At 50.0% G+C, this 13,451-nt stretch overlaps 1 protein-coding gene and 1 pseudogene across 1 annotated transcript in view; one reads left to right on the forward strand and one right to left on the reverse strand.

Moving 5' to 3' along the window:
- Positions 1-13,451, forward strand: part of LOC142192512 (uncharacterized) — a 207,719-nt gene that overhangs the window by 128,929 nt on the left and 65,339 nt on the right. The gene's annotated exons all lie outside the window — the stretch shown is intronic.
- LOC142190267 (uncharacterized) overlaps positions 1-13,451 on the reverse strand; it is a 35,491-nt pseudogene that overhangs the window by 13,980 nt on the left and 8,060 nt on the right.

Here is a 13,451-nt window from a genome sequence, read left to right on the forward strand (position 1 = left end):
GGCTTCGCCTTTTTGTATCCAGCTCAATTCTTACCCCTATAATGGGTGACTTTATCATCCCCATTGACCCCCCGTCTCCACAGCGGCCTCACAGATTCTCTCAATAACCACTTCTTTTGGTCTATCACAATGTTCTTCTTCCACCACGCGTGTAGATGGCAACACCATTGATCTTGTCTCTCATCGACTCCTTTACATCACCAAACAAGACTATGTCACCGCCCTCATCTCTTCTCTCTGCTGAAACCCTAAAAGGCTCTTTGAAACTTTTCACTCCTGACTCACACCCAAGGTGCAGACGCCATTCTCAGACCTCAGTGCAGATGACCTGGACACTTATTTCCATGACAAAATTGATAAGATCCGTCAGGAAATAACTGCCCAATCCCCAGGTGGCATTGATCCCCACACCTAGCATACTACTGATCCCCCCCTCACCTACCATAGTACTGAACCCTCCCCCCCTCACCTACCATAGTACTGAACCCTCCCCCCCTCACCTACCATAGTACTGAACCCTTCCCCACACACCTACCATAGTACTGAACCCCCCCCCTCACCTACCATAGTACTGAACCCTTCCCCACACACCTACCATAGTACTGAACCCCCCCTCACCTACCATAGTACTGATCCCCCCTCACCTACCATAGTACTGAACCCTCCCCCCCTCACCTACCATAGTACTGAACCCTTCCCCACACACCTACCATAGTACTCAACCCCCCCTCACCTACCATAGTACTGATCCCCCCTCACCTACCATAGTACTGATCCCCCCTCACCTACCATAGTACTGAACCCCCCTCACCTACCATAGTACTGATCCCCCCTCACCTACCATAGTACTGATCCCCCCTCACCTACCATAGTACTGATCCCCCCTCACCTACCATAGTACTGATCCCCCTCCTCACCTACCATAGTACTGAACCCCCTGCTCACCTACCATAGTACTGAACCTCCCCCTCACCTACCATAGTACTGATCCCCCCTCACCTACCATAGTACTGAACCCCCTCCTCACCTACCATAGTACTGAACCCCCTGCTCACCTACCATAGTACTGAACCTCCCCCTCACCTACCATAGTAATGATCCCAACCTCACCTACCATAGTAATGATCCCCCTCTCACCTACCATAGTACTGATCCCCCCTCACCTACCAGAGTACTGAATCCCCCTCACCTACCATAGTACTGAACCCCCTGCTCACCTACCATAGTAATGATCCCCCTTCACCTAACATAGTACTGATCCCCCTCACCTACCATAATACTGATCCCACCCTCACCTACCATAGTACTGATCCTGCTCACCTACCATAGTACTGATCCTCCCTCACCTACCATAGTACTGATCCCCACCTCACCTACCATAGTACTGATCCCCCTCACCTACCATAGTACTGATCCCCCCTCACCTACCATAGTAATGATCCCCCTCACCTACCATAGTACTGATCCCCCCTCACCTACCATAGTAATGATCCCCCCTCACCTACCATAGCACTAATCCCCTCTCACCTACCATAGTACTGATCCCCCCGCACCTACCATAGTACTGATACCCCCCTCACCTACCATAGTACTGATCCCCCTCACCTATCATAGTACTGAACCCCCCCTCACCTACCATAATACTGATTCTCCTCAACTATGAACCCCCCCCTCACCTACCATAGTACTGAACCCCACTCACCTACCATAATACTGATTCTCCTCAACTACCATAGTGCTGATCCCCCCTCACCTACCATAATACTGAACTCCCCCTCACCTACCATAGTACTGATCCCCCCTCACCTACCATAGTACTGAACCCCCTCCTCACCTACCATAGTACTGATCCCCCCTCACCTACCATAGTACTGAACCCCCTCACCTACCATAGTACTGAACCCTCTCACCTACCATAATACTGATCCCCCTCACCTACCATAGTACTGATCCCCTCTCACCTACCATAGTACTGATCCCCACCTCACCTACCATAGTACTGATCCCCCCTCACCTACCATAGTACTGATCCCCATCCCCCCTCACCTACCATAGTACTGATCCCCCCTCACCTACCATAGTACTGATCCCCCGTCACCTACCATAGTACTGATCCCCTCTCACCTACCATAGTACTGAACCCCCTCACCTACCATAGTACTGAACCCCCTCACCTACCATAATACTGATCCCCCTCACCTACCATAGTACTGATCCCCTCTCACCTACCATAGTACTGATCCCCACCTCACCTACCATAGTACTGATCCCCCCTCACCTACCATAGTACTGATCCCCACCTCACCTACCATAGTACTGATCCCCCCTCACCTACCATAGTACTGATCCCCACCTCACCTACCATAGTACTGAACCCCCTCACCTACCATAATACTGATCCCCCTCACCTACCATAGTACTGATCCCCTCTCACCTACCATAGTACTGATCCCCACCTCACCTACCATAGTACTGATCCCCCCTCACCTACCATAGTACTGATACCCACCTCACCTACCATAGTACTGATCCCCCCTCACCTACCATAGTACTGATCCCCCCTCACCTACCATAGTACTGATCCCCACCTCACCTACCATAGTACTGATCCCCCCTCACCTACCATAGTACTGATCCCCACCTCACCTACCATAGTACTGAACCCCCTCACCTACCATAATACTGATCCCCCTCACCTACCATAGTACTGATCCCCTCTCACCTACCATAGTACTGATCCCCACCTCACCTACCATAGTACTGATCCCCCCTCACCTACCATAGTACTGATACCCACCTCACCTACCATAGTACTGATCCCCCCTCACCTACCATAGTACTGATCCCCCCTCACCTACCATAGTACTGATCCCCACCTCACCTACCATAGTACTGATCCCCCCTCACCTACCATAGTACTGATACCCACCTCACCTACCATAGTACTGATCCCCCCTCACCTACCATAGTACTGATCCCCCCTCACCTACCATAGTACTGATCCCCACCTCACCTACCATAGTACTGATCCCCCCTCACCTACCATAGTACTGATCCCCACCTCACCTACCATAGTACTGATCCCCCCTCACCTACCATAGTACTGATCCCCACCTCACCTACCATAGTACTGATCCCCCCTCACCTACCATAGTACTGATACCCACCTCACCTACCATAGTACTGATCCCCCCTCACCTACCATAGTACTGATCCCCCCTCACCTACCATAGTACTGATACCCACCTCACCTACCATAGTACTGATCCCCCCTCACCTACCATAGTACTGATCCCCCCTCACCTACCATAGTACTGATCCCCACCTCACCTACCATAGTACTGATCCCCCCTCACCTACCATAGTACTGATCCCCACCTCACCTACCATAGTACTGATCCCCACCTCACCTACCATAGTACTGAACCCCCTCACCTACCATAATACTGATCCCCCTCACCTACCATAGTACTGATCCCCTCTCACCTACCATAGTACTGATCCCCACCTCACCTACCATAGTACTGATCCCCCCTCACCTACCATAGTACTGATACCCACCTCACCTACCATAGTACTGATCCCCCCTCACCTACCATAGTACTGATCTCCCCTCACCTACCATAGCACTGATCCCCTCTCACCTACCATAGTACTGATCCCCCCCTCACCTACCATAGTACTGAACCCCCTGCTCACCTACCATAGTAATGATCCCAACCTCACCTACCATAATACTGATCCCCATCACCTACCATAGTACTGATCCCCATCCCCCCTCACCTACCATAGTACTGATCCCCCTCACCTACCATAGTACTGATCCCCCGTCACCTACCATAGTACTGATCCTGCTCACCTACCATAGTATTGATCCCCCCTCACCTACCATAGTACTGATCCCCCTGCACCTACCATAGTACTGATACCCCCCTCACGTACCATAGTACTGATCCCCCCTCACCTACCATAGTAATGATCCCCCCTCACCTACCATAGTACTTATCCCACCTCACCTACCATAGTACTCATCCACCCTCACCTACCATAGTACTGATCCAGACTCACGTACCATAGTACTGATCCACCCTCACTTACCATAGTACTGATGCCCCCTCACCTACCATAGTACTGATCCCACCTCACGTAGCATAGTACTGAACCCCCCTCATGTACCATAGTACTGATGCCCCCTCACCTACCATAGTACTGATCCACCCTCATGTACCATAGTACTGATGCCCCCTCACCTACCATAGTAATGATCCCCCCTCACCTACCATAGTACTGATCCCACCTCACCTACCATAGTACTGATCCCCCCTCACCTACCATAGTACGGATCCCACCTCACCTACCATAGTACTGATCCCCCCTCACCTACCATAGTAATGATCCCCCCTCACCTACCATAGTACTGATCCCACCTCACCTACCATAGTACTGATCCCCTCTCACCTACCATAGTACTGATCCCCACCTCACCTACCATAGTACTGATCCCCATCACCTACCATAGTACTGATCCCCATCCCCCCTCACCTACCATAGTACTGATCCCCTCTCACCTACCATAGTACTGATCCCCACCTCACCTACCATAGTACTGATCCCCATCACCTACCATAGTACTGATCCCCATCCCCCCTCACCTACCATAGTACTGATCCCCTCTCACCTACCATAGTACTGATCCCCACCTCACCTACCATAGTACTGATCCCCCCTCACCTACCATAGTACTGATCCCCACCTCACCTACCATAGTACTGATCCCCACCTCACCTACCATAGTACTGATCCACCCTCACCTACCATAGTACTGATCCCCACCTCACCTACCATAGTACTGATCCCCCCTCACCTACCATAGTACTGATCCCCCCTCACCTACCATAGCACTGATCCCCTCTCACCTACCATAGTACTGAACCCCCTGCTCACCTACCATAGTAATGATCCCAACCTCACCTACCATAATACTGATCCCCATCACCTACCATAGTACTGATCCCCATCCCCCCTCACCTACCATAGTACTGATCCCCCCTCACCTACCATAGTACTGATCCCCCGTCACCTACCATAGTACTGATCCTGCTCACCTACCATAGTATTGATCCCCCCTCACCTACCATAGTACTGAACCCCCTGCTCACCTACCATAGTAATGATCCCAACCTCACCTACCATAATACTGATCCCCATCACCTACCATAGTACTGATCCCCATCCCCCCTCACCTACCATAGTACTGATCCCCATCCCCCCTCACCTACCATAGTACTGATCCCCCCCTCACCTACCATAGTACTGATCCCCCCTCACCTACCATAGTACTGAACCCCCTGCTCACCTACCATAGTAATGATCCCAACCTCACCTACCATAATACTGATCCCCATCACCTACCATAGTACTGATCCCCATCCCCCCCCACCTACCATAGTACTGATCCCCCCTCACCTACCATAGTACTGATCCCCCGTCACCTACCATAGTACTGATCCTGCTCACCTACCATAGTATTGATCCCCCCTCACCTACCATAGTACTGATCCCCCCGCACCTACCATAGTACTGATACCCCCCTCACTTACCATAGTACTGATGCCCCCTCACCTACCATAGTACTGATCCCACCTCACGTAGCATAGTACTGAACCCCCCTCATGTACCATAGTACTGATGCCCCCTCACCTACCATAGTACTGATCCACCCTCATGTACCATAGTACTGATGCCCCCTCACCTACCATAGTAATGATCCCCCCTCACCTACCATAGTACTGATCCCACCTCACCTACCATAGTACTGATCCCCCCTCACCTACCATAGTACTGATCCCACCTCACCTACCATAGTACTGATCCCCCCTCACCTACCATAGTAATGATCCCCCCTCACCTACCATAGTACTGATCCCACCTCACCTACCATAGTACTGATCCCCTCTCACCTACCATAGTACTGATCCCCACCTCACCTACCATAGTACTGATCCCCATCACCTACCATAGTACTGATCCCCATCCCCCCTCACCTACCATAGTACTGATCCCCTCTCACCTACCATAGTACTGATCCCCACCTCACCTACCATAGTACTGATCCCCATCACCTACCATAGTACTGATCCCCATCCCCCCTCACCTACCATAGTACTGATCCCCTCTCACCTACCATAGTACTGATCCCCACCTCACCTACCATAGTACTGATCCCCCCTCACCTACCATAGTACTGATCCCCACCTCACCTACCATAGTACTGATCCCCACCTCACCTACCATAGTACTGATCCACCCTCACCTACCATAGTACTGATCCCCACCTCACCTACCATAGTACTGATCCCCCCTCACCTACCATAGTACTGATCCCCCCTCACCTACCATAGCACTGATCCCCTCTCACCTACCATAGTACTGAACCCCCTGCTCACCAACCATAGTAATGATCCCAACCTCACCTACCATAATACTGATCCCCATCACCTACCATAGTACTGATCCCCATCCCCCCTCACCTACCATAGTACTGATCCCCCCTCACCTACCATAGTACTGATCCCCCGTCACCTACCATAGTACTGATCCTGCTCACCTACCATAGTATTGATCCCCCCTCACCTACCATAGTACTGAACCCCCTGCTCACCTACCATAGTAATGATCCCAACCTCACCTACCATAATACTGATCCCCATCACCTACCATAGTACTGATCCCCATCCCCCCTCACCTACCATAGTACTGATCCCCATCCCCCCTCACCTACCATAGTACTGATTCCCCCCTCACCTACCATAGTACTGATCCCCCATCACCTACCATAGTACTGATCCCCCCTCACCTACCATAGTACTGAACCCCCTGCTAACCTACCATAGTAATGATCCCAACCTCACCTACCATAATACTGATCCCCATCACCTACCATAGTACTGATCCCCATCCCCCCCCACCTACCATAGTACTGATCCCCCCTCACCTACCATAGTACTGATCCCCCGTCACCTACCATAGTACTGATCCTGCTCACCTACCATAGTATTGATCCCCCCTCACCTACCATAGTACTGATCCCCCCGCACCTACCATAGTACTGATACCCCCCTCACGTACCATAGTACTGATCCCCCCTCACCTACCATAGTAATGATCCCCCCTCACCTACCATAGTACTGATCCCACCTCACCTACCATAGTACTGATCCCACCTCACCTACCATAGTACTCATCCACCCTCACCTACCATAGTACTGATCCAGACTCACGTACCATAGTACTGATCCACCCTCACTTACCATAGTACTGATCCCCCCTCACCTACCATAGTACTGATCCCACCTCACGTACCATAGTACTGAACCCCCCTCATGTACCATAGTACTGATGCCCCCTCACCAACCATAGTACTGATCCCACCTCACCTACCATAGTACTGATCCCACCTCACCTACCATAGTACTGATCCCCCCTCACCTACCATAGTAATGATCCCCCCTCACCTACCATAGTACTGATCCCCCCTCACCTACCATAGTACTGATCCCACCTCACCTACCATAGTACTCATCCACCCTCACCTACCATAGTACTGATCCACCCTCACGTACCATAGTACTGATCCACCCTCACGTACCATAGTACTGATGCCCCCTCACCTACCATAGTACTGATCCCACCTCACGTACCATAGTACTGATCCACCCTCATGTACCATAGTACTGATGCCCCCTCACCTACCATAGTACTGATCCCATTACCTACCATAGTACTGATCCCACCTCACCTACCATAGTACTGATCCCCCCTCACCTACCATAGTACTGATCCCACCTCACCTACCATAGTACTGATCCCCCCTCACCTACCATAGTACTGATGCCCCCTCACCTACCATAGTACTGATCCCACCTCACCTACCATAGTACTGATCCCACCTCACGTACCATAGTACTCATCCACCCTCACCTACCATAGTACTGATCCCCCCCCTCACCTACCATAGTACTGATCCCCTCACCTACCATAGTATTGATCCACCCTCACTTACCATAGTACTGATCCACCCTCACGTACCATAGTACTGATCCTCCCCTCACCTACCATAGTACTGATCCCCATCACCTACCATAGTACTGATCCCCATCCCCCCTCACCTACCATAGTACTGATCTCCCCTCACCTACCATAGTACTGATCCCCATCCCCCCTCACCTACCATAGTACTGATCCCCCGTCACCTACCATAGTACTGATCCTGCTCACCTACCATAGTATTGATCCCCCCTCACCTACCATAGTACTGATCCCCCCGCACCTACCATAGTACTGATACCCCCCTCACGTACCATAGTACTGATCCCACCTCACCTACCATAGTACTGAACCCCCTGCTCACCTACCATAGTAATGATCCCAACCTCACCTACCATAGTACTGATCCCACCTCACCTACCATAGTACTCATCCACCCTCACCTACCATAGTACTGATCCCACCTCACCTACCATAGTACTGATCCCACCTCACCTACCATAGTACTGATCCCACCTCACCTACCATAGTACTGATCCCACCTCACGTACCATAGTACTGATCCTGCTCACCTACCATAGTACTGATCCCACCTCACGTACCATAGTACTCATCCACCCTCACCTACCATAGTACTGATCCAGACTCACGTACCATAGTACTGATCCACCCTCACTTACCATAGTACTGATCCCCCCTCACCTACCATAGTACTGATCCCACCTCACGTACCATAGTACTGAACCCCCCTCATGTACCATAGTACTGATGCCCCCTCACCTACCATAGTACTGATCCACCCTCATGTACCATAGTACTGATGCCCCCTCACCTACCATAGTACTGATCCCACCTCACCTACCATAGTACTGATCCCACCTCACCTACCATAGTACTGATCCCCCCTCACCTACCATAGTAATGATCCCCCCTCACCTACCATAGTAATGATCCCCCCTCACCTACCATAGTACTGATCCCACCTCACCTACCATAGTACTCATCCACCCTCACCTACCATAGTACTGATCCACCCTCACGTACCATAGTACTGATCCACCCTCACGTACCATAGTACTGATCCACCCTCATGTACCATAGTACTGATGCCCCCTCACCTACCATAGTACTGATCCCATTACCTACCATAGTACTGATCCCACCTCACCTACCATAGTACTGATCCCCCCTCACCTACCATAGTACTGATCCCACCTCACCTACCATAGTACTGATCCCCCCTCACCTACCATAGTACTGATGCCCCCTCACCTACCATAGTACTGATCCCACCTCACCTACCATAGTACTGATCCCACCTCACGTACCATAGTACTGATCCCACCTCACCTACCATAGTACTGATCCCACCTCACCTACCATAGTACTGATCCACCCTCACCTACCATAGTACTGATCCACCCTCACGTACCATAGTACTGATCCACCCTCACGTACCATAGTACTGATGCCCCCTCACCTACCATAGTACTGATCCCACCTCACCTACCATAGTACTGATCCCACCTCACGTACCATAGTACTCATCCACCCTCACCTACCATAGTACTGATCCACCCTCACGTACCATAGTACTGATCCACCCTCATGTACCATAGTACTGATGCCCCCTCACCTACCATAGTACTGATCCCATTACCTACCATAGTACTGATCCCACCTCACCTACCATAGTACTGATCCCCCCTCACCTACCATAGTACTGATCCCACCTCACCTACCATAGTACTGATCCCCCCTCACCTACCATAGTACTGATGCCCCCTCACCTACCATAGTACTGATCCCACCTCACCTACCATAGTACTGATCCCCCCTCACCTACCATAGTACTGATGCCCCCTCACCTACCATAGTACTGATCCCACCTCACCTACCATAGTACTGATCCACCCTCACCTACCATAGTACTGATCCACCCTCACGTACCATAGTACTGATACCCCCCTCACGTACCATAGTACTGATCCCCTCACCTACCATAGTATTGATCCACCCTCACTTACCATAGTACTGATCCACCCTCACGTACCATAGTACTGATCCTCCCCTCACCTACCATAGTACTGATCCCCTCACCTACCATAGTACTGATCCACCCTCACTTACCATAGTACTGATCCACCCTCACGTACCATAGTACTGATCCCACCTCACCTACCATAGTACTGATCCTACCTCACCTACCATAGTACTGATCCCACCTCACCTACCATAGTACTGATCCCACCTCACCTACCATAGTACTGATCCTCCCGCACCTACCATAGTACTGAACCCCCTCCTCACCTACCATAGTACTGATACCCCTCACCTACCATAGTACTGATAACCCTCACCTACCATAGTACTGATCCCCCCTCACCTACCATAGTACTGAACCCCCTCCTCACCTACCATAGTACTGAACCCCCTCCTCACCTACCATAGTACTGATCCTCCCGCACCTACCATAGTACTGAACCCCCTCCTCACCTACCATAGTACTGATACCCCTCACCTACCATAGTACTGATAACCCTCACCTACCATAGTACTGATAACCCTCACCTACCATAGTACTGATCCCACCTCACGTACCATAGTACTCATCCACCCTCACCTACCATAGTACTGATCCCCCCCTCACCTACCATAGTACTGATCCCCTCCTCACCTACCATAGTACTGATCCCCCCTCACCTATCATAGTACTGATCCCCTCCTCACCTACCATACTACTGATCCTGCTCACTTACCATAGTACTGATACCTGTGAAGCATGGGATTTTTCAAAAATCAATCGGAACTTGATTGATGAAAAGAATCTAAAAGTAGTTTATTTCTGGAAGTCCAGTTTTAACAAAAAAAATAATTCTTCAGAAAATTTCCATAGTGTGTACAACAAACACCTTGTACCTCAGGCTGCTGTAATCTTACAAACTATCCACCATGTGAACTTCACCAACACTCACCCAGCTTTCTGGGAATTGGAATCATTTTGTACCTTAGACATTTCCCATAATCCTCTGCAGTTTTCCCTATAAAACCCTGGAGTTGCTGCAGACTTGCCTCTTATAAGATCAGGGCAGACACCCCAGTGCAACTCCCCTACTGCAGGTAAATATGCAAAAAAACACTTTATAAATCCATGTTAATGTGAACAGTTCCTTAGTATTAGTATATTGTTCCCAGATGGTAAGGCAAGAAATAGTAGGAAAATAGAGCATTAGGTGGCCGGGCTAATGAGGAAAGAAAGGAATAAGAAGCAGGAATAGAACATTCACACAGAGATATTACCAGACCTGGGGACTCCTGCACCACCACTAAGGTTACAAAGAAGAAAGCACATGGAAACATAACACAAAACAGTTTACCTCTTCACAATACCCCCCTCACCTACCATAGTACTGATCCCCCCTCACCTATCATAGTACTGATACCCCTCTCACCTACCATAGTACTGATCCTCCCCACATCTACCATAGTACTGATCCCCCCTCACCTATCATAGTACTGATACCCCCCTCACCTACCATAGTACTGATCCTCCCCACATCTACCATAGTACTGATCCCCCCCCTCACCTAACATACTTCAGACTGTCCATTTTCATTACAGAAGAGGAAGTCTCTCAGCTACTTTCTTCATCTCACCCTACAACCTGCTGTAGTGACCCCTTCCCCTCACACCTTCTCCAGTCTCTGTTGCCTGCTGTCATGACTTACCTTACTAAAATATTTAACCTCTTTCTCCCTTCTGCAATTTTTCCCCTTGTCAGGATACGGAGTCGCCGCGGTCTCCTTGCTGTGCGGCGTCTCCCTGGGAGACGTGTTAGGAGTTCTATTGGGTGTGCTTAGGTCATTAAGGGTTAATCTTTTCCTTGCCTTCAGTCTCCATGCCGTTAGCCATCAGGTGTGTTCTCTGCTGCTATTTAAACCCCACCCAGGCATGGATCCTTGCCAGCCATTCACTTTGTGGTTCCTGGTTCCTCTGCTCAGTCTGTTTCCCTGTCTGTTTGTATTCGGTCTGTTTTCTTGGTTTATTTACCCGGCTTGTATTTTTGACTATCCCTTGTCTTTTGATTTGGTACCTTTATTATATCTCCTGGCTCGACCTCTTGCTCGTCTGACCTCGCCTTCTCTTCTGTGTCTTGCTGGGACTTGTGGTCCTCCCTGGTTCCTTGCGGTTTAGTCTTTTGTTTTGCATTGCATTGACACTGTGCTTTCTGTTTAGGTGTGACCCCGTGACTCCAGTCCCTAGGACTTTCAGGGCCTCCTCTCCCCTTATCCTAGCCGCCAGATAGAAGTGTAGGAGCCGTGGTAGGTGCACTTCAATTAGGAAGTGCATTGGTCTGCCTCATCTCAGATACTACAGCATAGTTATAGCTGCAGGGCCTGCGACCCCTTTTGTCATTAGCTGCATAGTGTTGCTTTCCGGCTGTGTCACTTTGCACTGCCTGACCCTGACTCCAATCCTTACACCCCTCCTCTTTCGTACATGCTGTCATAACCCCTGAAGAAATCCACCCTTGACCCGTCCTGTGCTGCTATCTATCGACCCGTCTCTAACCTCCCCTTCATCTTTAAAATCTTGGAACGCCTGATCTATTCCCATTTATCGGCTATCTCTCTGCTAACTCTCTGCTTGACCCCTTACAATCTGGTTTCCGCGCTCTGCACTCTACTGAAACGGCCCTCACAAAAGTCTCCAATGATCTCCTGATGGCTAAATCCAATGGTGACTTCTCCCTTCTTATTCTTTTGGATCTCTCTAGCATTTTACACTGTTGACCATCAACTCCTCCTCACTATGCTCCGCTCAGTCGGCATCAAGGACACTACGCTCAGGGAACGACAGTGTTTTACGGCGTCACAACAGAGGAACGGGCTGCGACCCAACCCTCAGGCCACATCTGCCGCACTGTCCTAACAACTACGTGCATACTTCTTCCTGCTTGCTCTATGTTAAAATCTACTGTCATTTTAGATTTGATCCATCCAGACTAAACAGATTTTATGCCCCTTTAAGTCCACCTTAGTTGGGGCTGCTCTCAAACAAGCCTGGGTGATAGCTGGATGCTACCAAAGCATTTAACTCAGTGGAATGGCCCTTCCTCCTGCAGGTTCTGCAGCGATTTACTACTACTACTACTACTACTTAATCTCTCATTGGTGTACTTAGGTTCCATTTCTTTTTTTTTTTTTTTCTTTTTTTTTAAATGTAGATTGTGAGCCCTACATAGAGCTCACAATGTACATTTTTCCCTACCAGTATGTCTTTTTTGGAATACGGGATGGAAATCCATGCACACACGGGGAGAACATACAAACTCCTTGCAGATGGTTTTATGCCCTTGGCGGGATTTGAACACCAGGACTCCAGCGCTGCAAGGCTGCAGTGCT

The sequence above is a fragment of the Leptodactylus fuscus genome, chromosome 1 (assembly GCF_031893055.1).
Source record: "Leptodactylus fuscus isolate aLepFus1 chromosome 1, aLepFus1.hap2, whole genome shotgun sequence".
In the NCBI taxonomy this organism is placed as follows: Eukaryota; Metazoa; Chordata; class Amphibia; order Anura; family Leptodactylidae; genus Leptodactylus; species Leptodactylus fuscus.